The following is a 27,347-nucleotide window of genomic DNA, read 5'->3' as shown; positions in this document are numbered from 1 at the left end:
ACAAACAAAAAAAAACAGAAAGCCTTCAGGGTTAAATGATAACATCCCCTTAAGAATTATTAATACTTTGCAAAATCTTCCTTCTTTGTTTTGGATCTTAGCACTGTTATTGTGAAGACTGTCTATCGAAATTTATAAAGACATAAACGAAAGTAGTATCCCTGGAAAATGCCCATCTATATTCTTAGTTTGTCTCCTGAGGGAAGTGAAGATAAAATAAACTTAAGACCTACTAAAAAGTCTTTCTAGAAGAAGCTCTTTTATGGAATGAAGTTAATAGAGAACTGGTAAAAAAAAAATCATAAATATTGTAACACCCCAATAATAACATCTGCAAGTTTACTATTAAAATACAATAAAAGATAGTTTATACTGCCAACCTCGTAATCCCCTATAACATTTTAGAGAAAAAAAAAAAACTGCAAGGCAGTATTGCCATTCATAAGATAGGTGTCATATGATAATACCATAGTAAGAAAATCCTCCTTATTCATTTTTATGAAGAAAAATCAATTCCAGGTCATAGTTATTTATTGTTATAAAATCCTGAATGGTTACCTTAACTCAAACCTTTATGTTGAAAAAAGTGTGTGTGTGGACACACACACATTTTATTCAAATGTGTGTCCAATCCTGGTGCATTGCTTCTAGCCTCTTTAGGAAACTAGAAAAACCAGTGACATTAAAAATTGTACCTATTCTGGCATTATCTAATATCTACACTATTTTTTAATAAGAATGTGCTTCCTCTTTTCTGAATGATTCTGTAATGGCAGATACATGGCATTATGCATTTGGAAAAAACCGTAAGTCACTGAGAATTTTGCTAAAAAATATCGACTTTCATGTTGTGGGCATCTAGAACACTAGGGGCAACTGTCTATAATCTTTGCACCTTCTCATTTCTTAAATTTTAATAGCAGCTTTCCTGATTGCCTAACTCCAAGCTCTTGGAATAACTATGTAAGTTTATAATTACTTGTATTCTCTACTGTCCAGTGTGAAACTCCTAGAATATGGTCATATATATTTATTACCTCTCTCATCACAGATGCCACCAAAGGGGAGAAATGTACAAAACCATAATGTTCGGAAGGAACTGGAAGATCCATCAGAAAACAAATGTATAGGAGCCAAAGGAGATAGAGAAGTGATAATGAAATAGAGTAAAATAAACCACAGTTTGAAGTGTCTAGAAGGGATATAAACGAGAGAGAGAGAGAGAGAGAGAGAGAGAGAGAGAGAGAGGTTGCCTTGTCCAACCAGAAAGGCTCAAAATTCCAAAATATCAAGTACAGTGAAGTCAGGAAAGAGGATGGGAGTGAAAAGAGGAACTGATAATATGAAGTGCAACTGTAGGAGCACCTGGGTGCCTCAGTCAGTTAAGCATCTGACTTCAGCTCAGGTCATGATCTTGTGTTTCATGAGTTCAAGCCCCACATCAGGCTCTGTGCTGACAGCTCAGAGCCTGGAGCCTGCTTCGGATTCTGTGTCTCTCCCTCTTTCTGCCCCTCCCCTGCTTGTGCTCTCTCTCAAAGAATGAATAAATGTTAATTTAAAAAAAAAAAAAAAAAAAGAAGTGCAACTGCAGTCTCCAAATCTAGAAGCAGCCACTACCCATTCCAGTCATTATGTCTTACTGCCAGAGTGAAATATTTGAAGACTTTTCACTAAAAACAAAAACTTCATGGATATAAATAAATAAATGGAAATACTAAAAGCTCCTCATGAAAAATCTCCACAATCTGGCATGTTCTGATCCTCCATAAAACTGTTGATTCAGTCCCATAACCCTAAAGCAAATTGCAAGTCATACTGGATTCAGGTTTTGGCCCTTGAACTTGAATAAAAAGATGACTGTGGTTCATCAGGCATCTGTAGAAAATTTGCCTTGAAAGAGAAAAAGGAAGATAAAATGACCCCAAATGAAAAGATAATTTGGAGAAAATTCATTAATACTTGCAATTACTATCCTAAAAGAGATTTAAGAAAATATTCCTTCACTATAACAAGATCAAGATGTCATGGTAATGTAACAATCAGAGAATAAGAAAGAGCTAATAAAAATTACAAACAGGATTGCTCAAATAAAAGATTCAAAGGAAGGGTTAGAATACAAATATGAGAGAAGTTTGTAAAAAGTTCTTTTTTATAGAATTTCTTTAAAAGATAAAAAATAAGATAGGAAAGATAAGAGACAGTGAAATTCATCTAAGAAATTCTATATCCAATATTCCTGGAAGAAGAGAATGGAGCATATTGAAGATAATATATTGTCACAAAAATACCATCAAATTATTTTGCTTATGGATCCAAGTCTGGAGACTGAAAAGACCTACAACAAGGGGTAGCGGATGCACCAATGAGCTAAGGCTGCTGGAGGAAAACTGTCAGCTATGAGAAGAAGTCACTCCAGGTATGATAGTGAAGACCACTATCTGTGAAGACCACAGCCACTGCTTTCATTTTACTCTCCTGGAAATATTTCATTCATTCTCACAAATTTAACTACAGTCTATAGGTGTTTACTCTCAAATTCTTATCTCCAGTTGCAACTTTGATACCTCAAGACATGCCAAGTCTGCTCTACCGGCATACCTTACGGGAACCTCAAATCTACCATGTTCAAATTTGACTTACCATTCTCCCCCTTCTCCTTCTTCATTCCTCTTGTTCCTGTTTTCCCTGGATGATGTAGGGGCCAAGAGTGGCCACCCCACTTTAGCATGCAGATTATTTTAAGATGAAAACAATCAAGACCCAAAGACTTGGGAAGAAACTTTAACCTTCCCCCCTAATTGCCTAAAAAGAATTTAGATAGAGGACCTGCTCCCGTAAGACAGCTGTTACCATAGATAACCACATTACAATTTGAACTTGGGGTGGCAGACAGGGAGGAATTTAGCAAAGTCTGTTTGTTAAAATTTTTGCCTATGTTCCATTGTTTCTGACCAGTCTAGCAAACATTTGAATACTAAACATTTTCTCTTTTGCATCTTTCCATGAATTGCTTTTCTTCCCTGTGAAGTTCCAGACCCCTATCTCCTTTTCCTTAGTTCAGGATGACACATATTCCTCGTTTTGCCTGACTGTCTTTGGAGTCTCATGTTTATGCAAATTCCCCACTCATATGAAATTACACTTGATTTTCTCCTGTTGATCTGTCTTGTGCCAATTTAATTCTGAGTCCAGCTAGAAGAATCTTGAAGAATGGAGAAAAATTTTTTTTTTTTCTCTCCAGCAATAAGGCAATCATCCATCAAATAGAAACAACTTGATATTTGGGAGTCACCCTTTATTCTGTGCTCTCTCACTGTCAGCATACAAATGGCCACTGAGATCTGCCATTTTCACTTGCTTTAATAAAAACTCCAATCCATCTTCCCTTTTCCATTCTCACTTGCCTTATGTAGAGTCACATAAATTCGCAGGAATCAAAGGGAGTATTGGCAAGGAACTAGATAAATTATAGAACAAAATACAGGTCAAAAACAGACCATGCAAATATGAAAAATTATCACAACAACATGGAAATTTTATGATTGTCAAGGTGGCATTTCAAGTAGATGAGGAAAATATGACTATTTTAGTCTATGGTGATAGAATCATTGGTTATCTATTTAGAAAAAACAGTTATGGGACCCTTGAGTGGCTCAGTCGGTTAAGCATCCGACTTCGGCTCAGGTCATGATCTCACGGTCTGGTCCGTGAGTTTAAGCCCCGCTTTGGGCTCTGTGCTGACAGCTCAGAGCCTGGAGCCTGCTTCAGATTCTGTGTCTCCCTCTGTCTCTGACCCCCCCCCCCATTCATGCATTGTCTCTGTCTCAAAAATAAATAAACATTAAAAAAAATTTTAAAGAAAAAAAATTATATTCCTTTATGACATTACCATAATCACAATTATAGATGGATTTAAAATTTAAATGTAGGGGCACCTGGGTGGCTCAGTCGGTTGGGCGACCGACTTCGGCTCAGGTCATGATCTCACTGTCAGTGAGTTCGAGCCCCGCATCAGGCTCTGTGCTGACAGCTCAGAGCCTGGAGCCTGTTTCAGATTCTGTGTCTCCCTCTCTCTCTGACCCTCCCCCGTTCATGCTCTGTCTCTCTCTGTCTCAAAAATAAATAAACGTAAAAATAAATAAATAAATAAATAAATAAATAAATAAATAAAATTTAAATGTAAAAATCAGAGCTACGTAGGGCACCTGGGTAGCTCAGTTGGTTAATTGCCCATCCAACTTCAGCTCAGGTCATGATCTCACCACTCTGTGAGTGCGAGGCCAGCATCGGGCTCGGGCTCTCTGCTGGAAGCTCAGAACTCAGAGCCTGCTTCGAATTCTGTCTCCCTCTCTCCTTCCCTCCCTCCCTCCATGTCTCTCTCTCTCTTTCTCTTTCTCTCAAAAATAAACATTAACAAAAATTAAAAAACAGAACTATGAAAGTATTAAAAAATAGGAGATTATATTATAAAACTTTGGATTAAAGACTTCTTTAACAGAGGAGATTAGGAAAATATAGTATGCAAATCACTAAACACAAAGCAGTATAGTCTACTATCTTTGCACTGTGGTATAACAATAAGAATCATGAAAACTGTTTATAAGCAAAATTTTCCCAATGCATTGTTTTTCTTTGCTTCATTTATCTTTCTATACTCATCCCATTTAACTATTTTAGAACCTTGCTCTTAATCTCTGAACTTCCTCACCCATATCATCACCATCTTGATTTTCAAGCCTAAATGCTCCAAACTGGGTCAGCCATCACCTCCATGCAGCTTCTCCTACCTCTTTGTCTACCAAAAGCAAAAACTCACAACTAAGTTATAGCTCTCCCATGTAGCACTCACTGTATTTCAGGCTTTGTGCCAAGCATCTTACCTACGTCATTTTTAATCTTCACTACAACTTTTAAGGGGGTTTTTGTTACAACCATTTTGGCATAATTGCTTCAATCCCAGTCTCTTTTTCTTAGGAAAACCACTTTTCTAAAAAAAAACTAATGCATACTTACCTTAATTTACATATAAGGAAAAAATTAAAGATGAAAGTAAAACGGGCAATTGTACAATTTCACCACCAAAAAGAAAGCATAAACATTAGGTAAACATGATTCCAGACATCTTTCTAAGAATGTATTATGATATATGATAGATGGTGGTGGACAGAAAGATAAATGAGAGAAATATTTTTCTAAAAATGTGAATTATATACTACTGTTATTTTTATTTAATATTATTCAATTTAACTGCAATTGGTGTCAACAGAAGAAAATAACCTGAAGATATAATTGGTAAACTTTATATAATCACAGGACTTTTTATTGGAGGGGTGCATGAATGGCTCAGTCAGGTAAGCATCTGACTCTTAATTTTGGCTGAGGTCATGATCTCATGGTTCTTGAGTTCAAGCTCCATGTCAGGCTTGGAATTCTCTCTCTCTCTCTGTCTCTCTTTCTCTCTCTCCTCTCTTCCTCCCTCCCTCCCTCTCTCTCTCCCAATATCAATAAACCAACTTAAAAAAAAGACATTATGTTGGATAAATAAGATAACTGACTCTCCTTTTTTGGAAAAAAAAAAAAAGAGCCTCTTAGTGTTTTCACATTCTCTCCTTCTATCCTCCCTTCCCTTCCTCCCATCCTCCTCTATCTTCTCGTAACCGTTATTCTTTCAGGCACAGTCTCTCTGCAATCATAATTCCTATTGTTGTTTGTAACTCATCCTATAGATGAATTTATTATAGAGCAATTACTCTGGAATATTCCTTATAAGATTTATCACTGTTTGGAAAATTGTACATATATTTGTGTGATTATTTGATCAGTGCATTTCTTTTCTCCCCAAAGACTTAAGTTCCATCAAGGCAGGGACTCTACTTCTTTTTATTCACCACTACCACACCACACCTCACACAGTGTCTGACACAGTAAAAATATTCAATAAATATTTGTTGGATGAGAATCAAGTGTGTTAAGGGCCCCATCAAATGAGCACATAGTACAATAATGGGGACTCAAAAGAGGGTGAAATACTCAAGAAAAACTTTATAGAAGATGCTATCTTTGAGGAGCACTGGATTTTGTTATATGATAGTGCCACAGGTTAATCTGTGTTATTTTAGGGGTGGAATGCACTAGGAACCAGCGGGAGACTGGCGCCATGAGATATGTGCCTGACATAATTTTATGCATTATGCGTGCTTGATATACAGAAAACTGTCTTGAAGGATAATACCTAAATGTTCACTATAGTTACCTGATGGTAAAGTGATTCCAAATAACTTTTTTTTCTTCTTTATTCCTCTAAAATCTATCTTTTCCATAATAAGCACATTTCTTTCATAAACAGGTGAAAAATAATAAGGCTATTTTTATTTTGGAAAAACAAATATCCATGACAATTAACATCTATGGGGACTCACTTGGTGCCAAAAAATGCCCTAACATTAACAATATTCATTTCATATTTGAAACAAAATTGTGAGGTAAGGTTTATTGTTGTGCTCATTTGATGAATGAGGAATATTAGAACCAAGAAAGCTTAACTACTTGGCTCAAGGTCACACAGCCTTTAAGAAGAGGAGCTAGCACTGAAACCAAGCTATCTAGCTCTAGACTTTATGCTACTACCTGTAACTACTTCTCACAGCAGAGCAAAATTTTGATAATCTGAGCTCTCTTTGTATTATTTCAATTAGAAGAAATCCAGGCAGCATTAGTGACAGGCACAGACAACCTGCACTGTGCAGTCTCATTTTCTACCTCTTTAAAATAGGATAATCTTTGAACTTGTTCATCTAACTCTCTCCACCAAGAACGGGCCACACGAACAGCTAGAAATGTGCCATTCAAAACCTGGTAAGATGCAGTCTCCTGAACAAGTTACACATGAAATCAAATCCCTCCCATATTATTTCTCCATCCTCTTTTCTTAGATTAAATCAATGGATAATTCATTATCTCTCCTCAAAGGGCCATTTCCAATGCCTTCAATTATGTTAGCATTTCTTATCCCAAAATAAATGTCATGCCTCATCAGGGTCACACAATGAAATGTGATGTGGTCTATTTGCCTGAGTTTTCAAGGGCATTTGGTGACTGCTATTCTGTATACAATGCATCATTATGCACCTACTTGACTAAAAAAAGAGCAGGAACTGCAGGTAATTCTTACCCTCCAGGCAAAGTCCATGCCTTAATGTACGGTGGAAAACTAAACATACTAGTGAATCAATCCTAATAAACTTTGAACACACACTTTGCATTGTGACTTCTGGGCCTTTTTGGTTTCCTTTTTTGCTCAACTCAAAGAGATTCAGAAAAGTGGGTTTCTAGTAAAAGCTTCTTTCTCCAAAGAAGTTCTTTATTCTACTATTAAGAAGTTGGGTAAGTCAAATAGAATCTATGTTTAATCATGACCCCTTAATAGTGAGGTGATTGTAAATACATGTGTGTGTATGACCTATTCTTTTTTCATGTATGAAATTTATGTTCTACATGTGCATTCTATATCTTATGGTGATTAAGGGCATGTAAGTAGTTTACATGACCCTAAAATTTTTACCAATACTTTAAAAAATATTGCATGGCCCTGTACACAGTATATTCTTGCACAGTAGTCTACACAGTTCATGGAGATGTTTTTGAGCCATCTCCCAATAGCACAGTAGTTTTTACAATCAACTCAGTTCACTGAAACAATGTAGACAGTTGACCTAGAAAATAGAAGTGAAATTTCAATCTGGGGTCTAGAATCATTTAATTCAGCTAACCGTATCATTATCAGCTCTTTATCTCAGTCCATATCGTGTGATTCCTTTCTAAAGCATGAAATCACCTCACAAAAATGACCAATAAAATCTAAGATGAAACAACACGTTTTCTCATTTATGCTTTTATTAGGTGAGTCATCTCTTTTGCAATCACTACTCCGGCTTGGTCTATGCTATTTAAGTTCCTTCCTTTAACTAATCTCATTTGCTTCCATCTATGCTGATCTGCATTGTTTTCTCCTGAGACACAGTGAAAAGAAAATTGTTGTGCTTTTATCTACTCATGTGTTCTTTCTATAATCCAGCAGGGAGTTCAGTACTCAATACAGCATTTTACTGTCACACGATTACATCGTCATCCATCACCATCTATAATTTTTCCAGAGAAACCACTTGGCTCTTCTGTAATTTCTGACGCTTCTGCAATGATCACAGACAATAAAATAACAAAATAAAAGAGGAAAAAGCAATTTCACAAACAAGAACATTAAGTGGATAGCATTCTCTGCTCTCTTTTGACACAAATAAATTCAGTCCCCTGACATCTGATGTATTCACTCATATATGCCCACACTTCACTTATTCATGTTCCCCAAGTGCTAGGAAAAAATGCTGAGTTCTTGCATGCTCCATTGCTAAGCCCTACTGCTTGCCTCCTCCTTAAGGTATGGCATGTGTTCTTTTAAGTGAATCTGGTGCTGGCTTTGGCAGCACATAGACTAAAATTAGAATGATACAGAAAAGATTAGCCTGGCCCCTATGCAAGGAGGACATGCAAATTTGTGGAGTGTTCTGGGAAAGAAAGAAAGAAAGAAAGAAAGAAAGAAAGAAAGAAAGAAAGGAAGGAAGGAAGGAAGGAAGGAAGGAAGGAAGGAAGGAAGGAAGGAAGAAAGAAAGAAAGAAAGAAAGAAAGAAAGAAAGAAAGAAACAAAGAAACAAAGAAACAAAGAAAGAAACAAAGAAAGAAACAAAGAAAGAAACAAAGAAACAAAGAAACAAAGAAACAAAGAAACAAAGAAAAAGAAAGTCTACATGGTAGACAAAAACAGAAGGAAAGAAGACTGGATGGGCCCAGGCACAGGTCTCTTCACCTGGCTTTGGAATTATAAACTTGTGCTGAAAGAAACAAGGAGGAAAGTTCAACCTATTTTCTTGAATGTCAGTAAAGAAGACACACTAGAGTTCTCTTTTATTATTATTTTCTTAATGTATGGGTTTTTTTGAGAGATAGAGAGAGAGAGAGGGCACAAGTAGCAGGAGGTGCAGAGAGAGAGAGAGAGAGAGAGAGAGAGAGAGACAGAATCTGAAGCAGGCTCCAGGCTCTGAGCTGTCAGTGCAGAGCCCAACGCGGGGCTCGAACGCACAAAATGTGAGATCATGACTTGAGCCGAAATTGGACACCTAACCAACTGAGCCACCCAGAGACCTCTAAAGTTCTCCTTTAAATATCCTTATAAATCGTTCTAGGTCTCAAAATAGTAAATGAACTGTTATTATTTGTGTAAATATAAAAACAAACCTAAAATTTATAAAACCTAGTAGAGCTTAAGAAACTATATTAGGATATCACTGTGTCTTGATAGACCCCAAATTTCCAAAATTTTGAGAAGTTCAGTACCTCAATGATTATTTAATTTACTGGCATGGTTTTCCCACCCTCCTTTTTCTAAAAATGCAATAGTTTCTTTTAGTAAATGAAAGATCATTTTTATTACTTCCAAGTACCTCTTTTTTTTTTTTTTTTTTTTAATTTTTTTTTTTTTTTTGAACGTTTATTTATTTTTGGGACAGAGAGAGACAGAGCATGAACGGGGGAGGGGCAGAGAGAGAGGGAGACACAGAATCTGAAGCAGGCTCCAGGCTCTGAGCCATCAGCACAGAGCCCGACGCGGGGCTCGAGCTCACGGACCGCGAGATCGTGACCTGGCTGAAGTCGGACGCTTAACCGACTGCACCACCCAGGCGCCCCCCAAGTACCTCTTAAAGCAGATTCCTCCTTCTTCTCCTCTTTCTTCTTTGAAGCATCATATAACAAGTCAGTAATCCATGTTCTAGGCATAATCCTGGGTGCGTGCTACTTTATTATTTTCAATTTTCAAAAGTTCTGCAAGGTAAGTATTGTTCATTTTCTTCATTTGCTGAAGAATAAAACTTAGTGTTGGAGAGGTTACAATAACTTGCCAAGTCCCGGCAGGTAGTAAATAATGCAGCTAGTATTCAGAATCGGGTCTGACTGGCCTGATTCTGACCAAACTTGTGATCTTGCATTCTATAAGTCCAAGGTGTATCAGCAGGCTTAACTCTAATCAGAGACCTCCCCAGGCAGTAGAGAGCTATAGCACAGACTTGTTTACAGGTGGGATGGGATAAAGGAAACTTTCAACATTTAATGTTTGTGGGCCCTGCTCCTGGGCTCCCAGGGAAGCTACACTTTTACATCCATGAAGGTCAGAATGCCTTAACTAAACCTTCAAAGTATGGGCTCTATTCTTGCCCCAAGCATACAGTGTACATCTGCTTTGTTGGCAAATGACCTAAAAGAAACATTTCAAACTAAAGATAGCAGTAAGATTTTCCCTAAGTTCTGGTCCCATACCTCTGAAACCTGCCACCGTGTACATACTAAAAGCATAAGATAAAGTTTGTAATTTTCTGGGATGTCCTTTGTCATGATGATGTGTGACTCGTGATGTAACTAAAAACATACATAACCTGGAGCATGTGGAGGGCTCAGTTGATTAAGTGTCCAGGAGCTCTTGATTTTGTCATGATCTCAGGTCATGATCTCATGGTTCATGACATTGAGCCGTGAGTCGAATTCTCTCTCCCTCTGTCCCTCTGTCTCTGTCTCTCTCTCAAAATAAATAAACTTAAAAATATATATATATATACATATATACATATATATGGGATATATATATACACATATATATGGGATATATCTATATAGATATCTCTCTATATAGGTATCCATATATATAGATATAGATATATAGGTATATATATAGATATAGATACCTATATAGAGATATATATATATCTATATAGAAAGATATCTATATATATGGGGGTGCCTGGGTGGCTCAGTGTTATGCATCTGACTTTGGCTCAGGTCGTGATCTCACAGTTGGTGGGTTCAATCCCTGAATCAGGCTCTGTGCTGACAGTTCAGAGGCTGGAGCTGCTTTGGATTTTGTGTCTCCCTCTCTCTCTATCCCTCCCCCACTAATAGTCTGTCTCTATCTAAAAAATAAACATTAAATTTTTTTTTACAAATACACACACACACACACACACACACACACACACACCTGTATTAAACATTCCTTTTCCAGAGTACTCTCTTCTTTGTGAAGATTGAGTATTCTGGGCAGCTGCCCTAACTTAGGCTCAAATAAATTCTCTTCCTTTTTAAAGAAATTCTAAAAGGTTTGTTCATTTTGCTTCAGCAATTTCTTGAGGCAGGTAAGAGAATATTCCAGAAGGAAGGTTAAGTATTCCATATCACAGAGAAGTTACGACTTCTGTGATAACAATTATATACACAGTTGTCCTAAATGTGCCCAAAAAGGAATTTGCAATTTGGCTATTTGCTGTTGCCGCACTATATCCGTGGGTTGATTTGCACAGCTAGTTTTACTTTGGAAGGTGAGCTGGGATTTGCTCACCTTGGATTTGCAGGATTGCTTGGATGCCTTGGATTTGCAGTTGTCATGTTGAAGTGAGAGGAATAAGAAACAGGAGAATAGTAGGTGCTGTGGACAGAATTGTGCCCCCCAAATTCATATGCTGAAACTCTATTCCCCAAGGGTACTATATTTGGCTATATGGCCTTTAGGAGGATATCAAGGTTACTTGTGGTCCTAAGGATCTGGTACCCTTATAAGATGAGGAAGACAGAGCAGAACCCTCTCTATCTCCCATGTGAAGATACAGTAGCAAGGCAGCTGTCTGAAAGCCAGAAGAGATATCATCAGGAACCTGACTATGCTGGCACCATGATTTCAGACTTCCAGGCCCCAGAGGAGTGAAAAAATAAATTCCTGTCATTTAAGCCACCCATTCCATGTGATCATGTTATGGTAGCCTGAATTGACTAATACTGTTGGGTTTGGGGAATGTCATGGTGTCTGTCACCTTTCTTTCTAAAAAAATATTGGATGCCCCTAAACACAATACATTCACAAATGATAGCTTGGCTTTTAGCCCAAAAGAAGAGAGGGGTTATCATGAGATGATCAAGACACTATATTCATTAAAAACAAAACAAAACTCTGAGCACAAACAGGGTACAGGGGACAAAATACAGCATGGAGGTCGGCAAAGAGCCAGTTCCTCCATCATCTTAGACATATGGATGTCAGAGACCACAGATACATTATCCACAGAGAGGGATCGGGCACCACTGAAGGGTGGCCCTGCCTAGAAGGACAGCTTTCCCATGTAGGACAGCAAGAAGACAGACTCAGGTGAGGGATGGCAAGGAACACAACTGTTTACAGTGCATGTGAAACATTGGAGACTCTCAGAAATAAACGGAGGAGATTGGAACAGGAAGACAAAGAGGGACGACAGGAGTGACTGAGGAGACACAGCCATGCAAAGGAGGGGGGGAGGCAGACACAATGAATTAGATCAGGCAACACTGTTAATGGAACCTCCTTGTATTCATAGGTTTTGAGTGATCTAGTGACATTTTACAATATACATTATTTCCCTTTTATATAACATATTTATCATAACAAACTTTTGAAAGTTTTGCCCGAAGTGTAGTAATAGTGTACTTGGATTCTTTTTCTTTTTCTTCATTCCGTTTTTATAGAAGGAACTGTTTTATTACCCATGTCACTTACTTTTGCCTGAGATTTTCAGGAAAAGCTGTGACATGCTACTAAAAAAGCACAAATTCTTATTTTAACTTCCATAAATGTTTAGTTCAGTCAGACATTTCTCTGCTTCTAGAAATATATATCTTTATGTAAAATGATCTTCCCAGGAATAAAAAATTGCCAGAAAAACATACTAACTGACATGATGCTTACAAGGCTGGTACCTCTGAGGAAAGGCCTAGAAAGAATCTGACAAATTACTGTCAGGTAGCCCATTTAAGAAACACTCACTAAACGACAGTGGAATCAAATTCCTTGACGCAGCCAGAGTCAGTTTTTACAGCAGTGATCCATGCTTTCCAGGTTATTTCATATGCGTATCTAGGCCTATGCTAAAATTTATTCATCACTACTGAACACCTTAGATAAGAGACTAGAGCAGGACAAGACAATGGTTTCAGTGGCCTTTTATATAGCAGCATCTGTAAGGTCTAGGAGAAAAGAATCCCCATTCCCAGAAGGAATCTAGGTATGGGAGCATGGAGAAAACTCTGTGCTTTGAGAAGCAAGCAATGTGGCTCATGCTACAGGAAGCTAAAAAATGGCTAAGGATTTCTAGAGGAAAGATTGGCTCTACAAAAAAAAAAAAAAAAAAAAAAAAAAAAAAAAAAAAAAAAAGGAGTTGAAACCGGTGAATATGCTATCAGTTTCCGTCATCTAACTGCCCCTTTCTTTCCACTTCTTTCCACACACACTTGGCAACCTACCCTAAGGGCTTCCTTGCCCTTGCTGGGCAACATGCACTCCAAGGACACTGGGTGACAGATGGGTCTGGGATTCGGATTCTTGCTTTCTGCAATGCTGCACTGATATACACAGTGATGTTAGAGTCCCTTCTTCAGGTAGGGCATGAGAAGCTGGAGACCACAGACCTGCTTCTATTTGGGGTAGTAGGAAGCTAGGCTCTACTCAGTGCACAGGTTCTTTAATGCTCCCCAAACTTTCTTCTATTAGCTTTCAGAGACAACCAACCCTATCAGAGGCAAGGTAGGTGAGATGGAGGTAATGTAACTAAGTGAGATATAAGTAACTGAGATGGAGATGGAAGTACCACCTGCCTAGTCTCTCCCATGTCACCTTGTCATGCCATCACCTGTCTTATCTATGCAGGATATCCCTGCTGAATAATCTTTCCAACACAACAATGAAATATGGGGTAATTGCTTGCTTGGGGCCAAGCCCAGGCACTCCCCTGCCTCAGATGTTTGTATAAAGGAAACATGACTAACGTCTAAGTGCAACCCATTCACTGGGGTGCAGGCCACCAGGTCTTACTAGAGGAAGAGACAGAAGGGTCCCTGCTCTGCTCATCCAGCACTAAGTCACAGTCCTCTCAACTTCCGCTCCCCACACATCTTTTTCTATTACCTTTTCACCTCCTACGGATTATTACTTATTTTTTAAAGCTTTTTAGTTTGATTTTCTTTCACTTCTTTAGTTCTACATTTCTTTTCTTAATCTTTAATTTCCTTTACATATTTATTTTCATAACATAACTCTACTCTTTTAATACCTTATCTGCTTTGATTTTATTTCTAACCTTTGGCCTCATTTTTCTCTAACTTTTTTTTTACTGATTTAAATCTAATATATTTCATCCTACCATGAATTTTCCCAATCATTTGTCTTTTTGTTAGGATGTTAGTTCTTTTTTTTTTCCCTTTCCTTTCTATTCTTGCTTTCAGCTTAAAAAAATCAAACCCTTCTAACCTACTCTTCCCTATCTCTTATTTCTAAGTTGGATATATTCTCCTCTTATTTTCCTCTCTTTCTCCCATAGACTTGTCCACAGAATAGAGACCTTTCACTATGACCTGGAAGGTACAAGGCCTTTGTCCCCAGTCTTTTCCATCGTGCATCCCTCCAGATATCTATGCTCACCTTTCCAAGGACATCCCTCCAACATTCTAACCTCAAGAAATTAAAAAGACTATAGGTTAATAATTCTCATCAGGGCTATAATTCTCAATAGATTATTGTTGCTGCTAATATTTTATGCTATCAAGTCCATGCCTCCAATTTCTATGTATTTTTAGCATATCTGATAATCAAATATGGGTTAACTATGGCTACAGTTGGCAATAGTCTCTAAGGATTTTTAGAAGAGGAAGTCAGATCTGGGAAGAAACCCTCAATTGCCGGTGACGATCAAACTTCAATTTTATTTTATCTAAAATATTTTGCTAGGTTTGTTTGTTTGTCTGTTTATTGAGAAGGTGCAAGAGCTGGGGAGAAGCAGAGAGAGAGAGGAAGAGAGGGAATCCCAAGCAGGTTCCACACTCATCATGGAGGCTGACACGGGGCTCAATTTCATCAACCATGAGATCATGACCTGAGCTGAAATCAAGACAGATGCTTAATTGACTGAGCCACTCAGGCACCCCTAAGATATTTTTGATTATTTATTCCCTCATATATTTTAAAGTTAAATTTATTTCTTTTCATCATAAGTTTAAATATTTGCAAAATAAATAAGTAAGTAAACAAGCAAACAAATTCCAGGAATGGGCTACCCACTGTAAAATTCACATTTTAAAATAAAACTGTTAAATAACTTCCTTAAACTGTATCCAATGAAATCTAAAGGCCATGGCAATTTGGTCTCCATTATTCATTAAAAAAATTTACGAACCAATTCTTCATTAACAACCAGAAATTTAATACTGTTAACATTTCTCCTTAAACTTGTATTTCCATTCTATTTACTTAGAAATTATCAAATTTGTAATGTATTTTAAATTTTAATGCATTTTATAGCCCTATCAAATGTCTATGCAACAAAAAAGCATGTAAGTGGACATTTAGTTGTTAAAAAATACACTGCAACCATAATGCTTCAAATATTAAAATTTTCCTTTTAAATGTAGCTATCATTATAATCACACAGTTTAGTATATAATTATTCAAAACATGTTATAAGTTTAATAACTGTGAAATGTAAAAACTAAAGTTTCATTGGAAATTCATCTCTTAATGAGATAAATGGTCTTGAATTTCTCAATCTGCTCATTTGTGAGTGAATATATTTCACTGCAGAATAAATTATATTCCTATATTTAAGTTTTATAACAAGTGCTATAAATAAATACATAAATGGGGAAAGGGGTAAGTTTTGGTACAAATGCATCATTAGTTGCCTTGCAATGAAGACACATGCCAAAAAATACTCCAAAACTGAGGATGTAACATCAAACATCATTCTCAACTATCTATCAGTTGTAGCCTTGAAATACATCCTCCTTCGATTTTGTTAAAAGCAAAGAATTGATAATAATTTTTTTTGGCACACACGCACACACACACACACACACACACACACACACACACACACACACACAAAATGTCGCTCAATCATTAGAGTAGTTCACTTTTTCATACCAGTCCCAAGATAGTATTTCAAATAGTCCTTTTGATTTCTTTCAGAAAATATTTTTGGTATTTTTCATAGCAATGCACCATAGTGAAATTTGGACTAGGAAAGAGGTGAAAGTTTCTTTGTCAAGTGGGAGAGGAACAATTATGAAAAGAGAAATTGGAAAAGAGAACTTGTAACTTCATCTGGATTCATTATCAGGCAGATCTGTTTCAGGAAAGGGAACACATGTTAACTGAGGGTTTGAAATGATGTTTTCAAAAGTACACACAACCAAGTAACTTTGTAATGCCTTTGCATACTGCAGAATTCATACACACAGTTTGAAGACCGCAGCTCCATGAAATGCCCCTGGGTCTGACTTTAGGAAGGCACTGTGAAGTGTTCAATCTTTTCAAAGATATTAATGGGAGAAGGTACAATATCACATTTCCAGGTGGGCCTCAGGTGTAGCTCTACACCAGGTGGAGTCTAACAGCTATTGAAAGATGGGGTCCCCTGCCTTCTTGACAGGGTCACAGGTCATGAGTTCTGCCCAAGCAGCAATGGCCTTGGGTTCCTCTGGAAATGTCCTCAGTGTGAAAGAAAGTGACTAATACTTTATTATTTATTTCTTTATTCCTATGAAGCAATTAGAGTCTCAGAAGGGTAACTACACCAAGGTCATGGGCACTACTTCACAGCCCTTCCTTCTTCACATTGAGAGCACATTGATGCCACCCACCCTCCACCCCCCATTCCAGCAGAACCTACTATGACATTACACAACATGATTTTTACCTTAATTCTGCCTCTGCAAGTGACCTTTCTCTCTTCTTCCTGACCTCTGGTTCCCTTTATGTATCACCCAACACTTCCTCTTTGTTTTACTGATAGCTAAGAAGTGCCATGCCAGTGCAGAAGTGATGCAATCTATTACCAGCCTTATTTTAGGAATTCCTAAAAGACCAGAAACTTATACGCATCATTTGTGCTAACAACTCCCTGGTTAGGTCTAGCAGCATGTCCCCACAGAAACACAATAGTAACTTGTGTCTGCACACTTGGTGAACTTCGCAAGGGCTTCCAAGAAGTTCTCTTTCTTCATTGCATCCCATTCTCTCTCTCACTCATTTTACCCATACTGGCCTTCCTTCAGTTCCTGAGTTGACCTTTGCCTGTACTACTTTCTCTACTTAGGTTTTACTTCGCTCACAATTGCTGACAACTTGTCATTCTACAGGTCACTGCTAACATATCTTCTTCCCAAAGAACTTTTTTATAACATCTCCCTTCTCACCATCGGAGGTAACCCCTTCTATTACTTTTTTAAGCTCTCTGATCTTTTTTTTCCCCCTGAGCTCTCATGCTCACTTAGAATTATATGGAATTATATGGTTATTTACTCATCTGATTAGTTCACATCAGTCTCCTCCAATTAACTGTACATCAGGTCCATTTTGCTCATTGCAGTGAACACAGCTGATGCCTAACTTACAAATGCATAGTAAATGTTTGTTGAATACATGAATTAACCCAGGACCTTTGAGGGATTCATCTCAAGTACTTTCAGAAAAAAATTTCTCCCTCACCTGATACCAAATGAATTGCATAATTTTGGACACCAAATATGGGATTAGTGCTACATTTGACAAGATATGTTGAATAGCCAAAACAAAACAAAACAAAACAAGGCAGGGAATAACTCGGCTAAAGTAAAAGCATGCAAAAGGGAAAATATAAGCCACTCATGAGTTGGATAAGGTTAAAACTATTAAATTCCATATTCTTTCAAAAGGGAAAATATAAGCCACTCATGAGTTGGATAAGGTTAAAACTATTAAATTCCATATTCTTTCAAAATAAACTCAATACAATAAATTTATATAGGCAAACCTATATATTTTCAAAATAGAATTTTCAAAATAAAATCATTAGCCCCATTATGTACAATCCTTACTTACTCACTGCCTAAGCCTCAGGATTATTCTTTAATACTGTATAGCTTTTCTTTAACAATTTCAAGATCAACAGAACATACAGCATTTGAACTGTTCAAATGAAGTGCCCCTAAAACCCCTTAAGATTCAGTCTTAATAATGGGCTTGTTCCTTGACAAATGTTTACCTCTAATAACTCTAAGGATATAGTCTGGCCTGGCTAGTGCCTAAGTTTAGACATTACCATTGGTAAAAGAGACATCTCTGACTCCACTTGACTTGTAAACTCCTGGCTTGTTAGAAATTCCCTCTAAATTTTAGGCTAGTTTTCTTCATTATAAATTGCAAACTGAAACTTTTCTAGCTACTGTTCTATAAAATCCGACAAGCTTCAGGCCCAATTATCTTTGATATGGAGCACTGTTTCATACCTTATCACTCTGTGGAAAAATTCATGAGGACTAATACAAGAATATGTGTAGTTTTTACCTATGAGTTCATGTGAACCAGAATTGGTAATGAGGTAGTTAAATGAAAACAAAATAAATCCCTCATTTGATGATTAATATGACTGCAGGAGTAAGCATAAAAATGGTGTTGTAAGCATTCAATGAAGAACCACAGTCATGTGCTATGTATGATCCCACCCCTTTTTAAATTGTAGCCTAATTATTTGGCACTACTCTTATATGAATGAAGTCCCTAGGCAAGTTTTATTCTTCCCTATTGACAGAAATTATGAATATAACATTTTATGACAGTGATTTTTAACATTTCACTGGGGAGGGGCATTTGAAAAGCTGGTAAAAGTGAATGATTTTCTCCCAGAAAAAAAAATATGCATATATCATTTATCCACCAAAATCTGCATACAATTTTAAGAGGTTTGGTGACCCATTTGAAATACACACAAGGAAAGAAAAATTAAAACAAAACAAACAAAAAAACAAGCTACAGAGCAACTGTTTTCATCTTCAGTTGGTGTCCCAAACAATTCTCTTCAAGTCAGTTACTCAAAGTAATTCTCTTATGTAACTGTTAATCCTACACACTCATATGGTAACCCAGGTTGGAAAGTCAGCAATTCCACATAATTGCAAAAAATATGAAGATAGTAAGTTAGAAGTTAGTAAGTAGTTGCTGCTTTTGAGTTTCCTTGAATCCCTACCGATTTAACCTGCTCCAGTCCCCAAACCACCTAGGATCCTACCACTGTCCAGCAACCAGGAAAATGAAGCTTGAGTTACAGCAGGGGCCTCCAGGAAACAGTCCCGACGTGAATATCAATACCAATTCTGACTATGAAGTGCCCATGCCTTACGTAGGTTTCATGAAATATCATTAAATAACCCCTGAGTTGATTCATTTAGTTTTTCCTAAAAGCAATAATGTACCTAGAAGGACAAAAAGGACAGTACGGACTTTAGTCCACTGAAATTTTAAGTAGAACGAAGCTGTTACTTTTAAGTCTTTGAAGGGGTAGGAGACTGAAAAAATTAGTTACAGGTTAATTTTCCAGTGGAAAAGCAAGAAAGCAGAGTGGAAGGGAGTTTGGGAAGAGGAGATTTGGGATAGGCTGGGTCAAATGGTGACTGAAATGGCGTATAGCTTTAACTTGTGTAGCCAGGTGTTTATGACTGCTTAGTCTCCTGTCCTTTGGGAAACCATCACACTCTGATTTTACATGAGTCTGGAAACGTTTCTCTTCCTACTTTTCACTTCCCTATTTCCAGGAATAACCAGTTGTATTATCTCATTGTCCATTTAACAGTAATGTGTCCAGAGAGTAGTCATGTAATCCAACCAATCAGCCAAGCAGAATACTTCCCTATATTGACATACTGATGCTGGGAGAAAGAAGTTCTAAGCAATGGGAGGTTGGCCACCCATTTCAGGTGGAGAGAGCCAATGTGCGGATGAAGCCAAGAAGAGGTAGGAAAATGATGAAGAAAAAAAACCCACCAAAGATGAAATAAGCCTCTGAGGTTCTGGCTATAAAGTTATTCTTTTTTTATCTGTAAGTCTTCAAATACTATTCCAGCTAAGATGGTTCATACATTGTCATCAATATTTTTATTATTCAAATAACTTAACTTACCTTGAGCTGGACTTCTTTGCAACCAAAGAGTTCTGATTAATTTAGAGGACTAGGCTAGGGGCCACATCTACGTAAAAAAAAAAAGGGATCTGAAAATAACGTAATTATTCTAACAAGATAAAAAATTCTAAATAGAAGAGAGAGATTGCCAATATTAACACAAGAGACTTTACAGCTGTGATCATTTTTAAAAGCACATGTTCTGATAAGTTTTTAATTGCTTAGCAATAATAGGGCAAGAGAGCCACCTATTATATTCATTGAAAATACTCTGCAGTTTAGAAATGCCACTTTTATTCTGATAGCAAAAATACACAAACACACACTTACACATTTACATACTGATTAAAGGTCAACTAGAATATGCACATTTTTCTGACAGTTGATGTTAAGAAAGCCTTAAATATTTCGGGTGAAACAATACGGAGACTGAAGTGCAATTTTCACATAGATTTTCTAATAACATAGAATATGTGGAAGCTTTATTTTTAAAAGAAGACACAGGCTTTCTGATAGAAAATCAAATGACAAATCATCGCTTTGATTATTAACTAATTTCTTACTCCATCTCCAAGGAGCTTTAAAAGCAAAAGAACTGTTAGATACTATGTCTTTCACCTATAAAATTTTCACATTCAAGAATCAATATTCTAGCCTTTCTAATAACAAAATGAGACCATGAGTACATTTTATGAACCAATACATAATTATTCCTATTCAGTAGAGAGAGTTATTAAGCTTCATAGCACTTACTAAAAGCTTTAACCATGAGAGGAATTTTCCATAAGAGTAGAAAACTTGTCACAATGATCTGAAAAGTAGATCATAAGGTAGTATAAGGACACATGACTCTAAAGTGAAAGAGTTGCAGTGATTCCATCTGCTGCCTAAGGCAGACACACAACTGAGAAACTCACGGAAGGCGCTAGAAACAGAGTCACAACCTTTATACTCCAAAACAACCTTCAACAACCTCAGTAGCAACACCACAGAAATCTCACTCGTTCTGTAGTGGAGTTCCTCTAATTCTATTACAGTAAGTGCTGAAACTAAGGCCATATGTACCATGTGAACAGACTCTAGGTCCATTATAAGCCCTGGAGCAAGATCCATGGGCCTGGGCCACAAGTGACTGGGGCTACTGTAAACAACCAACTCTGCAAGTCATAACCAGCTATGCCACTGCACCCAGGCAAGCCAGACCACCTCACCATGAAACACAGCCTGCCAGGTTCAAGCATTTCATCAGGACTGATTCTAGCCTTACCACGGCAAAGTGTTGTGAGTCAAACCTCAAACCAATTCATTATGAGTGTTTAAATCTAATGGGTTCAGGAGAAGACAATGTTGGGCTAAGTGTGTAAGTCACATAAAATAAAAAAGCACAATGGTGGGACAGGTGTGAGATATCCCTAGAGAAGCCTTGGAATCACACTGTGGTCAAACAAAAGGAGATACTCAGCACAGATCCTGTCTGTGCTGTCCTCAGTTATGTGCTGGGTGTTACACATCTGGCATGATTTAGGTTCTCCTGGTCATCCTCTGAAAAGATTCAATGGGTTCTCTAAATTCTTTAATAATCTAGATATGGTGGCCATGGACACAATGGTCTTCTAGTTTCTCCTTATATTTAGGAGAGTGACTGCAGAGTTTCTCCTTATTGTTGCCTCAGATTTTGGGGTGGGGTGCGGCCTTTCCCCTGAGAAATATCCCAGTTTTTATATCAATGGGAGAGGATAGAAAGAGCTGCTTATTGAAATATCTTCATGCCTAGGTAGAAGTCTAGGCTTCAGAGATGAACCAGAGAGTGAAACAAAGACAAAGTGCTGGCTGTTGCCTTTGCCCTCTCTCTGTCCTGAACCACTCATCCCTGGGGACTCTATGGTAGGAAGTAAGAACAGAAAGTTTAATTCCAGGGGCAACTCTGTAGGCTTGTGCCATATTCTCTCCAAAAGAATCCAACAATGAAAAAATTCTTATTTCAAATAGTTAAAAAAATAATTCTTCAGTAAGATTAGGGTGATTTTTAACTTGGAAGCTGATTTGATATTTGAAAAGTTTTTGGCAAAGAACTTTTAGTGATACATATGTAGTTCTATAGATATAAACATATAAATTGAATTATAAAAATGTTTATACGTGTGTTCCAAAAGCTAATATATAATGACTATCTCTGGAAGGTAAAATTATATGCAATTTTAGTATTCATCTCTATAATTCTGGGAGATTTTTTTCCTCTAAATTTTCTTCAGTGAGTACCTGCTACATTTGCAATCTGGAAAATCAGTAATTTTTTTAGTGAAAAAGACAAATAGCAAATGACATTTTAAAATATGATATTGTTGGCCATGCCAATAGCATTAACTTTAGAGCCAATGACACATAGAATTGGATTCCAGCTTGGTCACATACTAACTGTACGACTTTAACAAGGCTGAGTTTCCATATATCACAAGTCTCAAAGTGCCCATTACTTCATCTCAGGGAATGATCTGTCAGTGGAAGAGTGAATAATTAAAAAGTTCTTAATGGGGCATTTTATAAAACCTCAAAAACAAATCTGAAGATTAATCTGAATGTTAACAAAAACGGAGAAATCCTTTTTTGTATGATTCTAAATAGTTTGACTAAGAAAGCATTTAGCATCATAGGACTCCCAGGTTAAAAGGGAAAGAATGCTCATATTTAAATGGTTACTAATATGGGTTTGAATTGTTGTCCCCCCAAAATTCATGTTAAAGTCCTCATCTCTACTACCTTAAAATGTGACCTTATTTAAAGATAGGGTCTTTACAGAAGTAATTACATTAAAATGAGGTCATTAGGGTGAGCCCTAATCCAATATGACTGACATCTTTATAATAAAAGGGGAAATTTGAACACAGATATGCATAAAGGCAAGACGATGTCAAGAGACATAGAATATGGCCTAAAAGCCAAGGAGAAAGGTCTGGAACAAATCCCTTTTTCAAAGCCCTCAGAAAAAAAATGACTCAGCCAATACCTTGGTTTCAAATTTCTAGCCTACAGAAATGTCAGGCATAAATCTCTATTGCTTAAAGCCACTCAGTGTGTGGTGCTTTGTTACAGAAGCCCTAGGAAACTAATACAATTACTTTATTTTGATAAATACTTATATTTTGAGACACCTGGATGGCTCAGTCAGTTAAGCACCTGACTTTGGCTAAGGTCATGATCTCACGGTTCCTAAGCTCAAGCCCCTCATCCGGCTCCGTGCTTGACAGCTCAGAGCCTGGAGCCTGCTTCGGATTCTGTGGCTCGGTCTCTTCCCCTCCCCCACTCATGCTCTGTCTCTCTCTTTTTTCTCAAAAATAAATAAATTAAAATATATATATATATATATATATATATATATATATATATATATATACACAAACACACATACACACTTGTATTTTTGTATACATACCAGTCATTTGTTTTCACCCTCATGAAAGCAAAATTCACAACGAGAAAGCTAGCATTTATGAAAACACTTGGCATAAAGCAAGAGAAGCAAAAGCTACATAACAGAATTTCTAAAAACCATTATTTAATCCAATTCTCCCAGAGGGAATCAGAATAAGCTACTCATTTTCTTTCAAAAAGAAAAAACAAAACTTAGAATTTTATAAAGTCAAATTGTTTGCTCTGTGACTCAACCTTACTGTACATTAAGAATAAACACTATATTGGAATGCCTGGGTGGCTCAGTGGGTTGAGTGTCTGACTTCAGCTCAGGTCATGATCTCATAGTTTGTGGGTCTGAGCCCTGCATCAGGCTCTGTACTTACAGCTAGGAGCCTGGAACCTGCTTCAGATTCTGTGTCCCCCCCTCTCTCTGCCTCTCCCCTGCTCATGATCTGTCTCTCTCTCTCTTTTTCAAAAATAAACAAACATCACTAAGTAAATAAACAAACAAACACACACACACTATATAGGATGAAAAGGGCAACCTTAAATCATGGTCCTTCTCATGCCATATATTCATTTGTATGTTACATACAGGCACAAAAAGCTATCTAAAAAGTTTACTTTTACAAGTCACTGAATACTAATGAATAATTTTAATGAGACTAGAAATATGCTGGTCAGGGCTGAAATCCTGAAAGCTAATGACTGAGGCAATCAAGATGTTTCCAAGAGGGAATAACAGAATTCAGAGCCTTTATGGTATTTAATTACACGGCTTCCAGGCCACTAGTTTATAAGGAAAAATTGAGTTCTTTCAATCTCATTCCTAAATCTTTTTTTTTTTTTTTTTTTAACCAAGTCTCTTCTTTCTTTTCTTTCTCAATGCCTGAGGAAACACTATTAAAATGCGTGTGTCTTGGGGCACCTGGGTGGCTCAGTCGGTTAAGCAGCCGACTTCGCTCAGGTCGTGATCTCGCAGTCCGTGAGTTCAAGCCCTGCATCAGCCTCTGTGCTGACAGCTCAGAGCCTGGAGCCTGTTTCAGATTCTGTGTCTCCCTCTCTCTGACCCTCCCCTGTTCATGCTCTGTCTCTCCCTGTCTCAAAAATAAATAAATAAAAATTTATTTAATAAATAAAATAAAATAAATAAAATAAAATGGGTGTGTCTTCATTTAGTGAGGCTCTTACTGTGCTTGTGGACCAGGTCATGGACCAACAATCTATTTTGAGGGTTTGAGAATTGTCAACTCTTATTGATATTCATTTCAACCAAATAGGATGTGATGTGGTTAGGTTAAAAATGACTGTGACCCAGTAATGCTCTTATTCTGAAAACCAGAGCCAGAGAATATAGTTCTGAAGAGGGCAGAGAGTTTAAAATGAGTGGAACAGAACAAGTGCTTCCCAACGGCCATGTGTTACATGCTGCTTCATTGAAGGCTGTGAGGTGCTGTGATCTCTATCTACAAATGAGAAAACAAGGGCTTAGAAAGATTAAGTCTTTTGCTGAAGGACAAATAGAGAGCAAGTGGGGAACTGCCATGAAGCCTTGTCCTTCTGATTCTAAACCCCATTCACATCTGAAACTATACACACAGTATCTACAGTCCCAAGTAAAAAGAAATTGTGAACTGCTTTTCTGACCTTATTCTCCATAAATGTCAGATTATACAGTGTTCAGAGTATGACTATATTACTGGACTTAATTGTCTTACCTTTTTGGTATATTTTATATTAGAGTATTTGAGATGATGTAGTAAATTTGTATATAATCTAAAGTTGATACTTGCTTTCAGAGATACCTAAAATCCATAATTCCCAGAACAATAAAGTGATATTAGAGATTCAGTTAGTAGCCATTTTCCTGACTGTTATCTATTTCTTTATTTATTTGATGTATTGTGTATACATGTGTGTGCATGTACGTGTGTGTGTATCTGTGTGTTACATCAAGTGTTGTGATGGGCATCAGGAATCCAGTAACATAAAAGTCAGAAAGGGTCTCTGTTCTAACGTTTACAGACCACTGAGACCCAGACAGAAATCAGATATATACTTGCTTGTATATGCTAATGGAGATAAAAAGAGACTAGAAACTTCTATTTTAGTCAATAGTTTCAATCTCACTGGATGTGAAGTAAAATTACTCACTTGAGGAAGACTGCTTACTTACATAAAACAGTAGGGAATGTTTCTCACTTAGCCCTAAATCTATCTCTAGCACCTAGTACCCAATCAATTCCTGTTACCCTTAGCTAAACTGAACTTCTTTCTCACTAAACCTTCTATCACAGGTCACAATCAGACAAGATGATTTAAGACTGACTTCCACTTACTCCTTGCCTCAGGCAAACTCGCAGCCTAAAACTGTCAACACTCAGGCTAAACCGAACAAATGTAAGGGAGCATAAACCGTCTTTGAATAATTAATTGCAACCTGAGTAGAATGTTAATTCCTAAGTAGGAAGGGTCAAGACTGATTTTGTTTTCACCCAGGGCTTCTGTTTTTTCTCACTTGAGTAGAACACCACCTTAATCCACTAGCCAGTCAATTCCTCTTTATCTCTGACAAAGGTAGCTGGTGTGAGAAGGAAATAGGACAAACTACTGATATGCTGTGGAAATGAATCACAGAATCACACAATGTCATAGGTCCCCATCCACTATAAATGTGAGAGTATCTGTGGAATACGGAGGGACAGGCAGGGTTTATCCTGACAGAAGATGGCAGGAGGGAAATGAAAAACTGAGAATCTTCCTTTCTCTTCTTTACCTTTCAGCATTTTATGTCTTTAAGGAAGGGTTGCTAAGTTCCAATTCTTCTCTTCAAAACTAGCAACAAACAGAGGGAAAATCACCCTTTCCCCCTCAACACACACATGCGTACACACATGTACATGTGCACACACACACGCACATTTTTAGCAAAATTAGGAGACAGGAAAAAAAAAAAAACAATATTAAATTGCCTGTAAGCATGCACCAGGCCCAACACCTCAAACCAGGCAAACTTGCAAGAGGTGGGGGCAGGTGGCCCTGAGTGCTGCATGTGTGGTGGGTGGGCAAAGGAGAGCTGCTCAGGGTCCTGGTACTGAGGTAGGAGAACATCTGGCTACACAAAGGCACCATCTCGCTGCAGAAGTGGGAGCCCTTAAGCTTTGACACTGAGGAAGCTATTCTAGCACCTCCCATTCTCCTTCACTGGATCTTCCTCAAACTGGTGGAAGATTGAACTCATTCTAATCTAGGGTTCCATTTTAGATAGAAGATCATCACATTCATACCAAGGTACTGCTAAAAAGAGAAAAGGAAAAGATCAGCAAAACCGCCTGCAGATGAAGAAAACAAGTCAGAAAAATGGTCCAACAGCACAGAGGAAAAGTGTAACCCAATACTGCAACGTGAGTTTTTACAGTATCAAAATGATTATGAATCTAAAAGAAGTGAAAACAGAGAATTCAAGGAAAGTTTGACAGAAAAAAGGAGATGAAGTGATGCCCAAACAACAGAAGATGTGAAATGACACTAAGAGAATTCAGGAAAGAAACTGAGGCAGAATGAAAAGCCATCTTTAGAACAAAAGATTCAACTACAATGATTACCACATAAAATAAACATAATAGGAACCACATCAGACACAGAGGGAAAAATGAGAAACGTAAAGAAAATCAACAGGACTAAAGAAAGGATTTTAAAATATTGAAGTGATAGCTGAGAATTCCAGAAAACAAAGGAGATGTGACAAATCACAATTAGAGTCACTTTAGAAGAAAGCAAAGATGATTTAAAAAAAACTTATTTGTAACTTACCAAACCTTTCCTTCCCCCAAACATTTCCCAGGTTATGTAGTATACCTAGGAAAATAACTCAGATGGTAAATACTA

General features: G+C 37.3%; 1 protein-coding gene and 1 non-coding gene across 6 annotated transcripts in view; one reads left to right on the top strand and one right to left on the bottom strand.

Annotated features, from left to right (window-relative positions):
- Positions 1-27,347, bottom strand: part of PDE4D (phosphodiesterase 4D) — a 1,391,688-nt gene that overhangs the window by 1,007,226 nt on the left and 357,115 nt on the right. The window lies entirely within an intron of this gene.
- On the top strand, positions 8,465-8,571 carry LOC112861825 (U6 spliceosomal RNA). The gene has a single exon (XR_015241394.1). It is a non-coding gene; the product is annotated as a U6 spliceosomal RNA (small nuclear RNA).

Source organism: Puma concolor, chromosome A1 (genome assembly GCF_028749965.1).
Source record: "Puma concolor isolate L17-30 chromosome A1, mPumCon1.1.hap2, whole genome shotgun sequence".
Lineage (NCBI taxonomy): Eukaryota > Metazoa > Chordata > Mammalia > Carnivora > Felidae > Puma > Puma concolor.
This window is presented reverse-complemented; position numbering and strand designations above follow the sequence as displayed.